This window comes from Anser cygnoides, chromosome 4 (genome assembly GCF_040182565.1).
Source record: "Anser cygnoides isolate HZ-2024a breed goose chromosome 4, Taihu_goose_T2T_genome, whole genome shotgun sequence".
In the NCBI taxonomy this organism is placed as follows: domain Eukaryota; kingdom Metazoa; phylum Chordata; class Aves; order Anseriformes; family Anatidae; genus Anser; species Anser cygnoides.
The window spans coordinates 52740743-52754759 of record NC_089876.1 but is presented as its reverse complement, the minus strand read 5'-3'; the positions used below and the strand labels follow the sequence as shown (position 1 = coordinate 52754759).

Below are 14017 nucleotides of genomic sequence, written 5' to 3'. Positions count from 1 at the left end.
AGGGTGGTGGCATTGCCCAAGGAGGGGCTGCTTTCTGAGGCATCTGAGCTTATGGTTGGCAAAGTACTCGCAGTGGAAAAGCAGGATATCTGCTTCCTATGAAAACTACCGGGTGGTAAACTGTACATGCACTGCCTGGGTTCAGAGGGAAAGACAGACTGAGAGATTCGAATTGAGCAAGCCAACTGGCCAGTTTGCCACCTTCCCTGTTACTATCATCCCTGTCCATATGCTTTTTCATATCTATTAAGTTTTTCCTGAGCAGAACTCACTTTTTACACTGTCATCAAAAACTCAGTGCTGGGTCCTTTGCATTTCATGATTCTGCAACACAGCCTCTTGCTTGCTAATTCTTTCTGTCATAGATTCTGTTTTAGGAGGAGGATCTGAAACCTCTTTTGTTCCAAACATTGTGCTATTAGCCAAAAATCTAGGAAGTGCTTGATACCACAGTGTGCATTTCACTTTAGCTCTAAAGTAGGGAAAATAGTTCAATGCAGCAGTTCCTCTTCACTGGCAAGTGAAGTAAGGAGGAAAAAAAAAAGACAATGTACATCTGAAATGCAGGGTCTCCAAGCTTATTAGTGTGCACTCCTGCAATTACCAATACCAAGGCTCTAGCACTGAAGTGGCATCTCTGATCAGTGGTGGGGCTTGCACAGAACAAGAGTCACTCTGTGTGCTGCCAATTGCTAGCTGCATGTCTTGGTTTATATTCCAAAGTGTGCAATGCCAACATTTAAATACCACTCAAGATAAAGTCTGTAGGAGGCAGTGGACTGCTGCTATGTTCTCAGAATACAAATAGGAAAGTTGCTATAAAGAAAAAAGTCTGTGTTAAAAATCACTTAAATAGTTATTTTTGTATTGTTGTGTAATTAACTTGGATGTACTTCAAAGTACAATTGTGGTTTACAAATCCTTTTTTCCTGAGTAAAGCCAAATAATAATGAACAAAAGATGCGTAGCAAAAAAAAAAAAAATCACTTCAATTGCTTCCCCAAAAGTAATTATGTACACAGAAAAAGTAAGAGATATTGCAAACTAATCACTGAATTTAATATTCTCATTTAGCTTGGATGGCAGCAAGGGTCCTGAATACTTAACTCCTCTTTCTACTGGGATCATAAAACTCATGCAACATTGTATTTTTCTTCACATAATGTCAATATGAAAGTCTTGGATTCTCTGCTGTAAAAATCTCTCTGTGGTATTTGACATAAATAATATCACACTGAGTAATGGAAAGAACAATATAGAAAAATGTTCCGCAGTGACTCCAAGCTTCCTTCTCATTGAATTTTGGTAATACATAGGCATCTAAAAGTCTAAAGTTATATAGGAGGACATGTCTGTTTAAATTCGGTTTTAATGTTCTTTAGTTTCCAGCACTTCAGTTCAAAAAAAAAAAAAAAAAAACAACCTACAAACCATTCAGTAGTTACCTTCCCTTAAAACTGGCTAACTTATCCAGTATCCCCTCTTTACCTGATCAGGCACTTGTATAAGTTCTTGCTCAATACACCCACACAGCTGCCAGTTGGCTTTCTGAAGCTTTACAAAGATCCAGAAACTAGGTCTAGTGATGCCTAAATCCTTCAGAGGACCTTTCTGGTACTTGTGCTCTAGGCATGCCCCTCAACATTGACCATGGTGGCCCTTCTTCCTTCTCCATACTTGACAGGATGCAGACAAAAAGAGATGGTGTTGCACTTTAGTAGTCAGAGCAGTCACCCAAATAGGAGGCTGTTCCTGTGGGGATCTGGGTGGATACCTCCATTGGGATTCCAGGTCTGATGACCAGGGTTTCCCCTGTGTATTAAGAGTCATCCCAAGGAGTCTAACTTGCAGCTTTGCCTGTGTTCTCATGAAGTTCACAGGGGAATCTACGAAGATTTAATATCCTGAAATGAAGTTTAGCAGATAATATAGACAATTCCATTGGAGAAAGAGGAGGAAGTGCGCATTTTCTGTGGTAGATTGCCAGTAGGGTAATTAACGGGTCTGGAGAGATATATAAAGCCTCTCAATTATTTCTGGATATTGTACTCTTCAGTTGGGCTCCCAGATGTTTATGATTTTACCTGATTTGTGTTTAAATGAAAACTATGTACACGTATGCTAATAAGCTCTATCTGGGGAATCCCAGTACAGAAACTAATTATTTCTTCAAACTGATCTGACATAATGCACTATTGATACTGATGGGTGATATTATAATTTTGATGTGATTAAGCTGATTGCAAAAGCAGAGTCAGCTGTCAGTGAGTAAGGCTATCCTAACATTATAAATGAGTGATGGTCATAAACTCTTCAAATTGTCGGGGCATAATCGTGTTATTATCTCTTTATAGTAAGAACCTACTGGACTGAAAGTTTGATTGAAATTGATTTGTCTTTGTAACTCTCTCCGAAGCACAAATGTGCAGTTGTTGTACTAACGTGACTGCTTTCTTAAGTAGTTGTGGTAAAACAACATCGGGTCTAGTCCATGTGGAAGCTGGATCTTCATCAGCAGAGCCTCTTCCTTCATGACTTTGCCTGGAAGGGGAAGCCTGCAGTGATGCAGTTTTAGTCTTTTATATGTCTGCATGGTGACTGTTTTTGTGTTTGGGTTATTGACCTATTTTGGCCTTGAGGGGAAGTCTCTGCCCTTTTGGAAAATTCAAGGGTATAGGATGAGGAAAAGAGTATCATAAAAATGTATAATAAAGCAGACCGGCTTCTCTGCATCTGTCAAGGCCTAACTTGGAGCCTTCTTATAAGAACTTATTATTACTAGGATTGCAAAGTCAAATACTCAAGTCATTAATGTCAGGATTGTTTTAAGGATGTAAATTGCAACAAGGTTGACATGGTACTGCTTTTACCTTGCACCAGACCCCTGGCTTATTCAACATGCAGAATGTACATCTCTCATGCCCCATACTTACTACCTTTAATCTTATTACTCAGTATAAGGTGCTCAGCTTTATCTACTGTTCATTGTTCTAGCACTACTACAAATACAAAACTATTTTCCCTGGGGGTGTTTCTGTAAACCTTCATTATCATATCCAAGTGCTTAAACTGTAATTTATCACAAGACTGAGAAAAGGGATATTTTTCCATTAGTTCCATTTTACAGATAGAAGACCTTGCACTCGGGATAGCATCAGAGTTAACCACTAGTGGAGCAGCTTCTGACTTTTTTTTCCAACAGTGAGCATTGCAAACTTCATGTGTTGCATTGAAAGCACAGTGCTAGCCGGCTTTAGTCACAGTGGTGGCTCCTGTGCAACTCCAAATCTGTAGTCTCAGGATGAATGCTTATAAGTAGAATATGTATTGGTAACCGATTATGGAGTTTAATTAAAATAACTAGTCTAACATCAGAGATGTATTACATTTCACAGCTGTGTGTTGCTGTACACTTATGTCTCTGCTTGCTTAAATACTGAAACCAGCAGATCCGCATTAGTATTACATTCCCACTCTGGCTCATAAGGAGATGTTTTGTTTAGCCTCAGTGGAGCTCGATGTGAGATGGCTTAAGTATCTCAGCACAGTACTGCATTGTGCTATGCAGATGTGTCCTGTGTCAGATGCAGCAGCAGAATCCAGCTCTGTGTGATGCCATTTAACTTCCATGTTCATAGGGGTAGCTTCTGTCTTTGTGAAAGCCCTTGTCTTTGTTCACTGCACATTCTGACCCCTGCAACAATGCAAGATCTGATAGATGCAGGTCCCCCTGCATATTTAACACTGTGGGGTAAATGAATGCAAAGCAAATTTTTAAAAGATTTAGTTTTCGTGCATTTCGTGAAAGGGTCTTGATTTGAAAATCTTGACCTTGTTTGGTGGGGTTTCTGGAGGAAAATGCGCAGCCTGGAAATTCTGATCCCTCTCACACAATTTATTTCTTGTTCTAATGCTCTTCTTACTGAAATCTGCTTACTCCACTGCTTACTGTGATAATGCCTTCTTGCTCACGCTGTCTTCTCTCTGTATGCTTCTTACATAGATCCTGTCTTTTGCCCAGCAGTTGCCCTCATTCCTTAATAGGCTAAAACAAATCCAGGAATGTTTCTCTAAAAGGATGTGAAATGTTAGACCTTTCCAATGCATTTGGAAATACAAATTGCACTACTTTGACAATCAGTTTAACAAAAGGCACTGTAGTTCAAAAATAATTATAGTACAAGCTATATAGTACAAGCATCAAGCTGTGTTCTCTTGTGTGTGTTTTTTACCAACTTTGGTGAGTCTGGTGTGGCTCTGTACAGAAATCTGATGACCTGTTGAGCCTAGGGAGGAGAGCGCGGAGCTCCTGGCACAGAGCAGGGATCACACTTTGACTTAGAATCACATTTCACTTATTGCTTAGCATCAGAGGGGAAGTAAATTTTGTCATTCTTGTTCGTGGGGTATCCTGTGCCTCCCTTCTTAGTTCATTTCAGCTCATCCTTTACCTCCCTGTCTGGGAGCAGAAGTGAAAGCTGTCTGAAGCCCTGTGCTTCACGTACAGAGAACCTGGCACTCCCTGCTCTGAGCAGTTCAAGAGATCAGCAGAACATCTCCTTTGCTTCCTCAGGAGGATGTGTGGCTTGTCCCACAGCCCAGACACTGGCTTCTGTTCACTTTAGCTCTGCTCTTACACTCTCATGGGTGTGCACTTGTTCTGGGCTCATTTGTTTTGCTTGCTTCCTGCTCTAATTTTTATTAGGTGATCTTCAGGCTTTTGTTTATTACTTCTGAAAAATCAAAGTATACAATATTTTCACATGCCTTCTGTGTGTAAGATCTTAAAAGACCCCCAGCAAGTTAGTGAAGAGACCTTTATCTCTCAGATCCTTGCTGAGTCTCTGTCAAAGCGCATTTTCCAAGACCGTCACACACTGTGAAGTTTGTCATACATTCTGTATGCTGAAAGCTGATATTAAATTAACTTGTCCATAACTGTGTGCTGCGTAATAGCAATCTATCATCCTTCAGTGTTGCTCAGCTATTTCATAGAAACACTGAGCTTGTTTGGGTAAGGTGAAAATGACATTATCCTCCTGAGAACACTTCTTTTTCAAAATGGTATCTTCAGCCATTTATGGGAGAGAGGCATTATTTTCTGTACAAAGAGGATCATAGCATACATGACCTGATCTTCTACTACTTAAATGCCCCTAACCTCCATTTACTTTGCAGTCAAAATTATAGGAAGGCAAAATCAATACTGACAGTTCAAGGCAAAAGAAAATTAAGCCAAGAGCTTTCCTTCTTCTGCTTCTCCTTTAAGGCAACCTGTGGTTTTGAATGTAGGCCAAAAGTTTTGGTTTTGCAGGCTAGAGATGAGTGGATGCACCAAAGCCTGCCTTAGTAGCGAGATAAGTTAGCATACACAATGCTAGTACATGAACGAGGGTTCTGATTTTTGCATGCCTCTATCAGCTATATTACAAATGCACACTTTATTGTGCGACTTCAGACGCTGACTTCAGACAGTGCTAGGAGCCTTATTCTCCCAAAAGTTTGTTCTTTTTCCTAGCCCTGATTTGAGAGGCTGTCATGATAGTTTTATGTCAAACCGGGTAAAGTGACCCGAGTCTTCTCTATGGCTATTTCATGAACAGTTGTAATGTTCTAATATTTTTCAATCTTTTGACTCATGTCAAAAAATGTTCTTCATTTCCATCTTCATTTCCTTTCAGTCTCATAGCAATGTATAGCTAGACATAGTACTTTGCCTACTTTAATATGTGAATAATCTTTTCGGACCCATTTCCACTGCTATCTGTGCACTACAATTGCTAACTGTATTATACCATGGAATATGGTATCCAGCAGTCCATCAATCCTCTTTATTCATCTAAAGGCAGAAGATATATAGTAATTGCTTAATAAATCTGCCATTTCTTTATCTCAGTCTCCAATTCTCTATTTGCATTTTTAGTAGTTTTATCTTTAGGGCTGGTTGGTCATCTAACCAAGACAGGATGATAGCTAACTTTTATAGTACAAAAAGCAATAGGATTCTATGGTGAATTAATATTTTTTATTAATAACGGGTACTAAATCTTGATACAATTGTTAATGTCATACATAGCTCCAGCCCCTGCAGAGCTAATGTTGGGTACCTGGGATGGATTGCGTATTCTCTGTTTGCCTCAGGGTTGTAAGGCAAGGATATTTCCTGCATTTCAACAAAAAAATTGGCAACAAATTCAGTGATGAATTCCAATAAGATTGGCTTTCCCTGTGATCTTTAGCAACTCTTTGTCAAAAGGACTACCAAATTTTTAATGATTCGTTAGTGGCATATTACTGGTGCAGGGAATTCTTTTTGATTTCCTGCTAAAGCAATGACAGGTTCACTAGGTGGGCTCGTACTGCTGTGCTAGAGCAGTAGAGACAACATGCTTAGCAGAGGATCTGAAAGCAGATAGATCTTAGTGATTCTAGTTTTTTATGTATATTGACAAGAATTATTTGCTTTGAAACAACCTAAAATTTCTAGTCAAGAAAAAAAAAAGGAAAAACACAAAGGCTTCCAGCTTGTTTGTTTATCACACTTTAGTTTTACACCACATTCTGTACTGCATCAGAGAAGCTTAAGAACACTCCATTACTTAACTGAAGTTTAATTTTATGTTCATTGTTTGGCTTCTGAACTTGCTGTCTGAGTTGTGCTGGGGAGGATTTGCAAGGAAACATCAATTGCTGGTCTTGCTTATCTGTGCTGCCTGCCATTTCTGAACTGAAGTTTCTATTGAAAAGATCTTCAGATTTGATAATGAACATTTTCAGAATTTAGGAAGCGTGAACTGAGGCAGAATCCTAAAGCATATCTCATTAGCAAAACAGGTTTTTAACATGTTTGATACATCCTACCCACTCTGCTCCTCAGGCTTAGGTGAGAATGTCAAAGCACGTTCAAGATCCTTGTCTCTATCTTGAGCATGAGTCCCCAGACATCTAAAAGATCTTTAAAAACTGCGGCATAAAGACTCTGATAATTTGCAAGAAGCAACTTCCTACATAGGATTACATCTCATTTCTGATGACCATAAATCTCTTAAGGCTGTGCTTGAGACAATGGAATAAATACGCTGGGATTTTCACAAATCTTGCAAAAATCCTCTCTTGCCAAAATGTTGCCCTTGCTGGCATAAATACATAGCAATAAAGAGAAACTTTAAAAAGCAAACTAGAAATGACACCAAGTCAAGATAGTGATTGCATGTACTCCTAAAGAAATTTTAATAATGAAAACATGGGGACAATATTTAGTTATTTGTTAATACTTAAAAATATTAAAAGAAACCTGTGGAGGACTACCATAGAACTGTCAGAAGGTACTGCTGCTTGCTACTATTACAGTCTACATCAAAATCTAGGAAAAAATGTAAAATCACTTATTTTGAGTCACGTGCCAAAGCAAGTGGAAAAATTTTTTTTTTTTTTTTTTTTTTTTAAGAAAGTAAGCACAGTGTAACACACAGGTCCAGTCTTGCTTGTGCTATATGGAACCTAAGAGATTTAATTCCTAAGAGAGCACAGGTCCATATGGGAATGTACAGTGGAAGAATTACTGCTTTATCGTTTCCATTTTCAAAATAATGGAAAACATAACTAAGACAGCTTTTTTTAAACATTTCTTCATAGGATCCTACAGCATAATCCTTTTCATACATAAAAAGGATCAAATGGCAGGTGTGAGACATGAATCAGGCTTCCTGGGGTGTGTGGTCCAACACCCACTGGATGCAAGTGGGGAGGCTACCTCGGATCTTGAAACAAAATACTTTTAATGTTGACAAACAAGCACAGCAAGAGACAGAAATGTGTTCTGTACAGAGGAAAGACAAATTCTAAAACTGTAGATCTTACAAACAAGAACACTAAATTCAGACGTGATAGAATTGCTGCTTGAAAGGTGGGAAGGCCACATGCAGTTAGTTTACTCTCTTTTAGAGAACTGGATACACCAACTAGAATCAGGGGTCCTAGTGTAGTGAGATTGCGGTGTGCATATCTCCCTCTCCTATAACACAATAACAGTCTCTTTCTTATTCTTTTAGCTTGATTCTGATTCATCTGGGGGCCTCTAATTCCTTTCCATTTTTCAGACTCTTCAATAATTTAAAAAAATTTCATTGCTTTTATTGTTCTTGATTATTCAATCTTACTTGATAAAATTGGTCTCTACTGCCCTATCTCTTTTTAGCTTCAGCCTGGCTGAATTTGAGTTGTCTCAAATTCCCTTTGCAGTCAGTCCCCTTTACAAGATTTCCTTTCCATTGTAGAAGTTTGATCGCATTTCCTTAGAGTATTTTACATTCTTTCAAAGCTACTTGTATTATAAGAAATAACTTTGGTTCTTGCGAGTGTTTTTTGTTGAATGACAGTGCTTTAGCCAAGTGTTCCTTAGTTTCAAATTTACCTGTTTTACTTTTTCTCATTTGGCATACAAGTTCTTCTTAGATACCTTTTTTCCATGTTGCCTGGTCAGCAAACAGAAGTATGAATTCAACTCTGTTTTAAAACATAAATCCTCCTGATTTATCTGGGAAGGACTGAGACTATTTGTAGATGTCCTTGGACATATCTCCATGTTCCAAAGCTGCAGTTCTTCTCCCAGACACTACCTTTGCATTTTTCACAGGTCTCCTGAAACCTCTCCTGCTCTTCTCCAGATGTAGAACAGCATGCATGATTCATCAAAAAGACAAAGTGAATAACTTCTCTGTATTTCTTAAGTATATTGTTCTTTACCATTATTATTGATGCTCTTTCTGCACTGTTACTATCCATCTGATAAAATGGGCATTCTGGTGTTTTTAGTTCTATGTAACATTTATCCTTCAGTCAATCTTTGATATATTTGAGGGGGAAGGATGATGGAGGTGGGTGGGGTTTGTTTGTGGTTTTTTTTGCTTTGTTTGTTTGGTTTTCAAGTAATAGTGCTTTCTAAATGCATTCATAGAGGAGAAAAGGGAAGCTAGCCTTTGCTATCAGTATAATAAGGCTTATGTCTGTAGATAAAACATAAATGACTTCACAATAAAAATCTTAGGTCTGTTGATAATGAGACTATGCATTCTGCAATGATGGCCACAGTAAAAACCTGAAACCTCTGTGCATAAAAATATAAAACTTATCCATTTTATTTTCTGTCTTGTGACAACAAGCCGATTCTGGGAAGTGACCTAAATTGCTAGGTGTCAGCGATGAACATGAAGCTGGGGTATAATGCAGAGGAATCAAAGTAGTTTGAATTGGTTCTTTTCTACATGCTATGTCTATGAACTACTTCGTACTTTTTTTTTTTTTTTTTAACAAAGAAGAAACTAACTTGAGATATGAAAATGTTACAAGGAATTATAAATTAATTCAGGGATTTCTATAGGAACTATCATTATATATACTTGAAAATGTCATTGTGCAGAACATATCCTCATCTAGCTTGCTTTGGCTGATTGGCTGCAGAAGTGCAAAATGTGGCAGGTAGAGGCTCAACAGGGAAAGAAAAGTTGATCCTAGTAAAGCGCAAAGTTTTCATGGATTTCAGCAGAGCCAGGATTTCACCTGAGGAGACAGGTATCACTCCTGCTTGTCCTGGGACACAGCTGGAGCTGGCAGTGAGTAATTTCTCAGATGTTAGATTTTTGTAACCAATGAAACAGTGATAACAATAACCATTCAAAATACTGGTTTGCTCTGCAGGAAGGATATTCAGGTCTGAATGGATATTATATGTAGATCAACAGTCTTTTGCACTGGCCATAGATATGCTATACTAATAAACTCAAATTCTGGGTTTAAAAGGAACTCAATTCTGCAACGGACTCAGAAGTTAGACTCCTTGTTACCGGTTTCACTGCTGGAAGAGTAACTTCATTTCTAAGGCTTCAGGAAAATAAAAAACTACTTTGTATGGAGGTTCTCTGAAGGCCTAGAAACACTAGTGCCTCCAAGAGGACAGTATCCATTTGTTAACTGCTCAGTGTCATCCCTGGAAAGTTTTTTGCTTCTTGACAAGCAGCAACAGTGGAAGGAAATCAGGCTGCATCTTTAGGTTATAAGTTATTTTAAAAAGGCATAAGATCTGGACACACAAATAGAACATGTTAGCTGCCCAAGGTGGAAAGTGTCTGAGCACAGAGCACACTGCATGCTGCAGCTATGTATTTATTGCAGGAACAAACACTACAGAATTAGTGTCATTGTGCACTCCAGACAGTATGTAGTATGGACGCAATTAATGTAATGTAAACAATATGGACATGGGTTAATCCTTGTTGTTTTTACCAGGATCACATCCTGGAGCACAAGACAATGTAGGTATATTACTGAGTTCAGATATGTTAAGTCAAACATACCGTAGGCCAGGTAAGGGAGAGACTAGGACAACTATGAACTGTATGTTACTTTTAAGAGATCACTTAAAACTAATGTAACTAATGTTAACATTAAAAACAAAACAAACAAAATAACTGTATCCTGTAAGGGTACAGAATATTTAGGTATAACATTAATTATGGACCAAAATATCCATCTACAGCATCTGTCTTGTTTATTTGAAATGTTCTCAGTTCAGATATGTGAGTGTTTAGAAGTCACTTTACTCTTGACAGTCTGTGTAGTATCTGTTCCTGTTTTTTGTTGCATTTCTTTTGCAGCTGTGATTTGTGGCCATTTGCATTTTTGCTGACAGGTACTAAGAGTAAGTCAATATTTATAAAGTACTTCTTCTATGCCTTCCTTTTACTAGAGACTTCACTGATCGTAATGAGCTGCTGCTTCAGAAAATGAAATACAATTTGGGTGCACATGCCAACAATAATTGTACTTGTCAAAAGAAACAGATAATGTTATAACTACCCAAAATTTAATCACAGGAAACGTGATAATTCATATGGGAAATCGTGTTTTACAATATCTTTCATTTCATGGTGTTTAGTGTAGATCAGGGGGGAAAAAAATTACACTGTTTAGGCAAAGCATGCAGAATGGTATAGAATGGCAATTATGTGCAAAGCTTTTAAAATGTCTTGGTGTATCCTGCTGATGGAAATGTACCTGAGATTTCAACAATAATACCAAACAAGAAGTTGAAGTAAAAGTTGATTATAGCTCATGATTGTATAACATACCTAATTTGATTCAGTTACAAACCATTCAAAGATTTTCTGGCATCGCTGCTGGGAGTGTGTATAATGTAGCATTTCAGCTGTGGACAGTGAGATTCAGTTGGGTCATTAGTGCAACTCTGGACTAATCCATTAAATCAGATTTGTTGCACGTTGATAGCCACAAAAGTGATATCTGAATCTGGGCCAGATTTCGTATGCTAAAATCCACCACAACTTCAGATTCTGATTTACAATAATGACATTTGAATTACTTTTTTAAAAAAATGATCATCAGTCCATTGCGCTCAAAGCTAAATAAATAACTGGATTTGTTGGGATAGGGGTTAACTTTTTCCATGACTAGCGCTTTTTTTTTTTTTTTAAAGTTATTGAAATAAGATTTTTCATTTTCAGATTTTTAGTTGACGTTTTCACAGTGACCAAAGTATGTTCTTAAGAAGTTGTTTGAAGAAATTGATAAATGACATGAAGCTTGCCCTTTAGAGACAGGCTTGAGATGTGTGAGCCTGCCTGGAGGTGAATGCAGAGAGCTCCTGATTTCAGTGCCAGGACAGGGAGCCTAGCTAGAGTCCAAGCTGGGTGGCTTAGCTCCGAGCTTCTACTTGTGAGTCAGCTCCTGCCAGGATGATGAGCCTGGATGATGAGCCATCATCCTCTGCTGGTATCGTGGTGCGTTGTGGTACCCTTGAGTACAGGAGACATCTTGTTTAGTGACACTGAGTGGCTGATTCACTACGAGTACAAAACTACATGTAGTACCAGGAGAATGCACTAATGTAAAACCCAGAAGAGCCAGTACTTTCTGTATCGTAGTGCTCCTATTGGACGCACAGAGAAAATCATTATGTCCTGGAACGATCTCCTTGAATTAGGTCAATGCATAACACAGATAGTACGTGTGGCCTGGAACAGAGACGGAGCCTGCTTTGCTTTGTATGCAGTAATCTGGGGATTTTGCCCTGCAAAAGGGGAAGCTAAGAAATTCAACAGCCTCTTGAGGTTTTCATAGTGGTGGTGGTGGTATCTGCCTAGAAATGGAGTGTTGCAGGAGAGAGGCAGGCTCTACGAAAGAGAATAAGGAAGCTCAAAGTGGTGAAAATGAGGAGCAGCAGGAGGCTTTAATGAAAACAGGACATGGCAATGAAAACTAGGATGTTTAAAATGAAGTTGATGTTAAAATGCAGTTCAGCATAATCGCTAGATACTTTTCATCAAACCTGATAGATATTTCTTTGTTCAGCAAGGAAACTTATGAACAGTGCTATGTAACAATCATGGCAGGAGGTTCTTTGCACTCAATACCTTATAATGTGTAAAGGAAAAAAATAGTTTGTGGATTGTCTTACCAAACTCTGCTATAAGCCCTTGGTTTTGTTCTATGCTATCAAAACAAAGAAGATGCAGAGTAAGATCTTTCTTATACTTCAATTTTTATTGTCAGATATGAAACGTAAGCAGGTATACCTGAAAACAGTTCTGCTGACTGGTGTGCATGATCATAACACACCTTGCTTAATATTTCAAGGGCACTTTACGAACAGTAACTTTCCCCCTTCAGAAACTAGGTCTCAAGCCATATACAGTGACTTAAAGCTGATATGACAATATAACCCTAAAGAATCCAGCAAATAATTTTGAGGAAACCATCTCTTTATACTGAAGTTTCATGCAGCAAGAACTGTGGGGATGTAATCTAAGAGTCTAGAGCTCTGTAAGGGTACTAACCATCAGATGAGTTTGGCAGCTCTGTAACTTTGTTCTCTGTGGGTTCCCATGGTGTATTAGTGAGGTGATTCATAAAACAAGTCAGCTACAGATTTAGGATTAGTAATATCTGGACTAAGCGAAAATCTCTTTTAATCACTTTATATTTATACAGAGTCAGATTTACTATTGCATTTGAGGAGCATTATACCTTGAGAACAGTATCCCCTATACACTATAGACAGTCTGCTTTATCACATACACATTTCAATATGATACAGGACTTGTACTAGAATGTAGTCTTAAGTCAAGGCAAGGTGAAACTTCCTTCAGCCCTGCAAAAATGCATAGGAAAGGGTTAGAAGGATTAAACTCGTCATTTTAGTACTACTTACTGGTTTCTTAAGAACTGATTCTTGCTTAACCTTTAAGATTCTATTTTGCAAAAAGAAGTCAATATTGCTCTATAATTTTTCCATAATTTCATTCAGCATTTGAGGTACCAATAACTCTTGGTTTAAGCTTGATAAGTAACACAAATATTGTTGTTTCCTTCATCACTTTACTGGAGTTGGTGACTCATGAAATGGCTGTGACGCATCTGATGCTGCTACACTGTTGGCAGTGTTCATCTGTCACCAAATTTGATATAGGTACCAAAGATGTAAAAACAGTTTGAGGGAACAGAAGTTGAGAAGAGTATATATGTGATTTCTGAATGCACCATGTGTTTTCCTGAGCCATGCCCTGTGCTTTTTAAATGGTGTTGTTTGATTCTAGCCAAGTGCTACAGGAAATAAAGAAGAGATCCACTAATGAAAGCATTTTGAGTAGAAATTTCTTCCCTACCTTGATGGAAGAAAGGTTGGTGTCCTACCTGTTTCCCTACTGTCTTTGTAGAACAAATAAGAGCATTAAACACTGCTAGAGTTTAAAAATATCAAAACTGAGTTTTAAGAGATCTCAACAGTTTGGAAATATATTCAGCTGGAACACCAGGAGACTAAATTACTTTGGGACATCATCAGTAAGTCCATTAAAATATCACCATCTATTACATAAAGCAATAGAGAGCAAGAGGAGCTCATTTAGAATTAAATCTCCCAAATTCAGTAAAGAAAAGTGAACAACCATCTTCTTCCATTCCTAGTGTCTGCCGGAAGTAGATAAGGGAGAGCTTCCTGTCT

The 14017-nt window shown here is 38.1% G+C and overlaps 1 long non-coding RNA gene across 1 annotated transcript in view; it reads left to right on the top strand.

The window, feature by feature from the left end:
* The window catches only part of LOC125184306 (uncharacterized), a 112895-nt gene that overhangs the window by 79083 nt on the left and 19795 nt on the right, over window positions 1–14017 (top strand). The window lies entirely within an intron of this gene.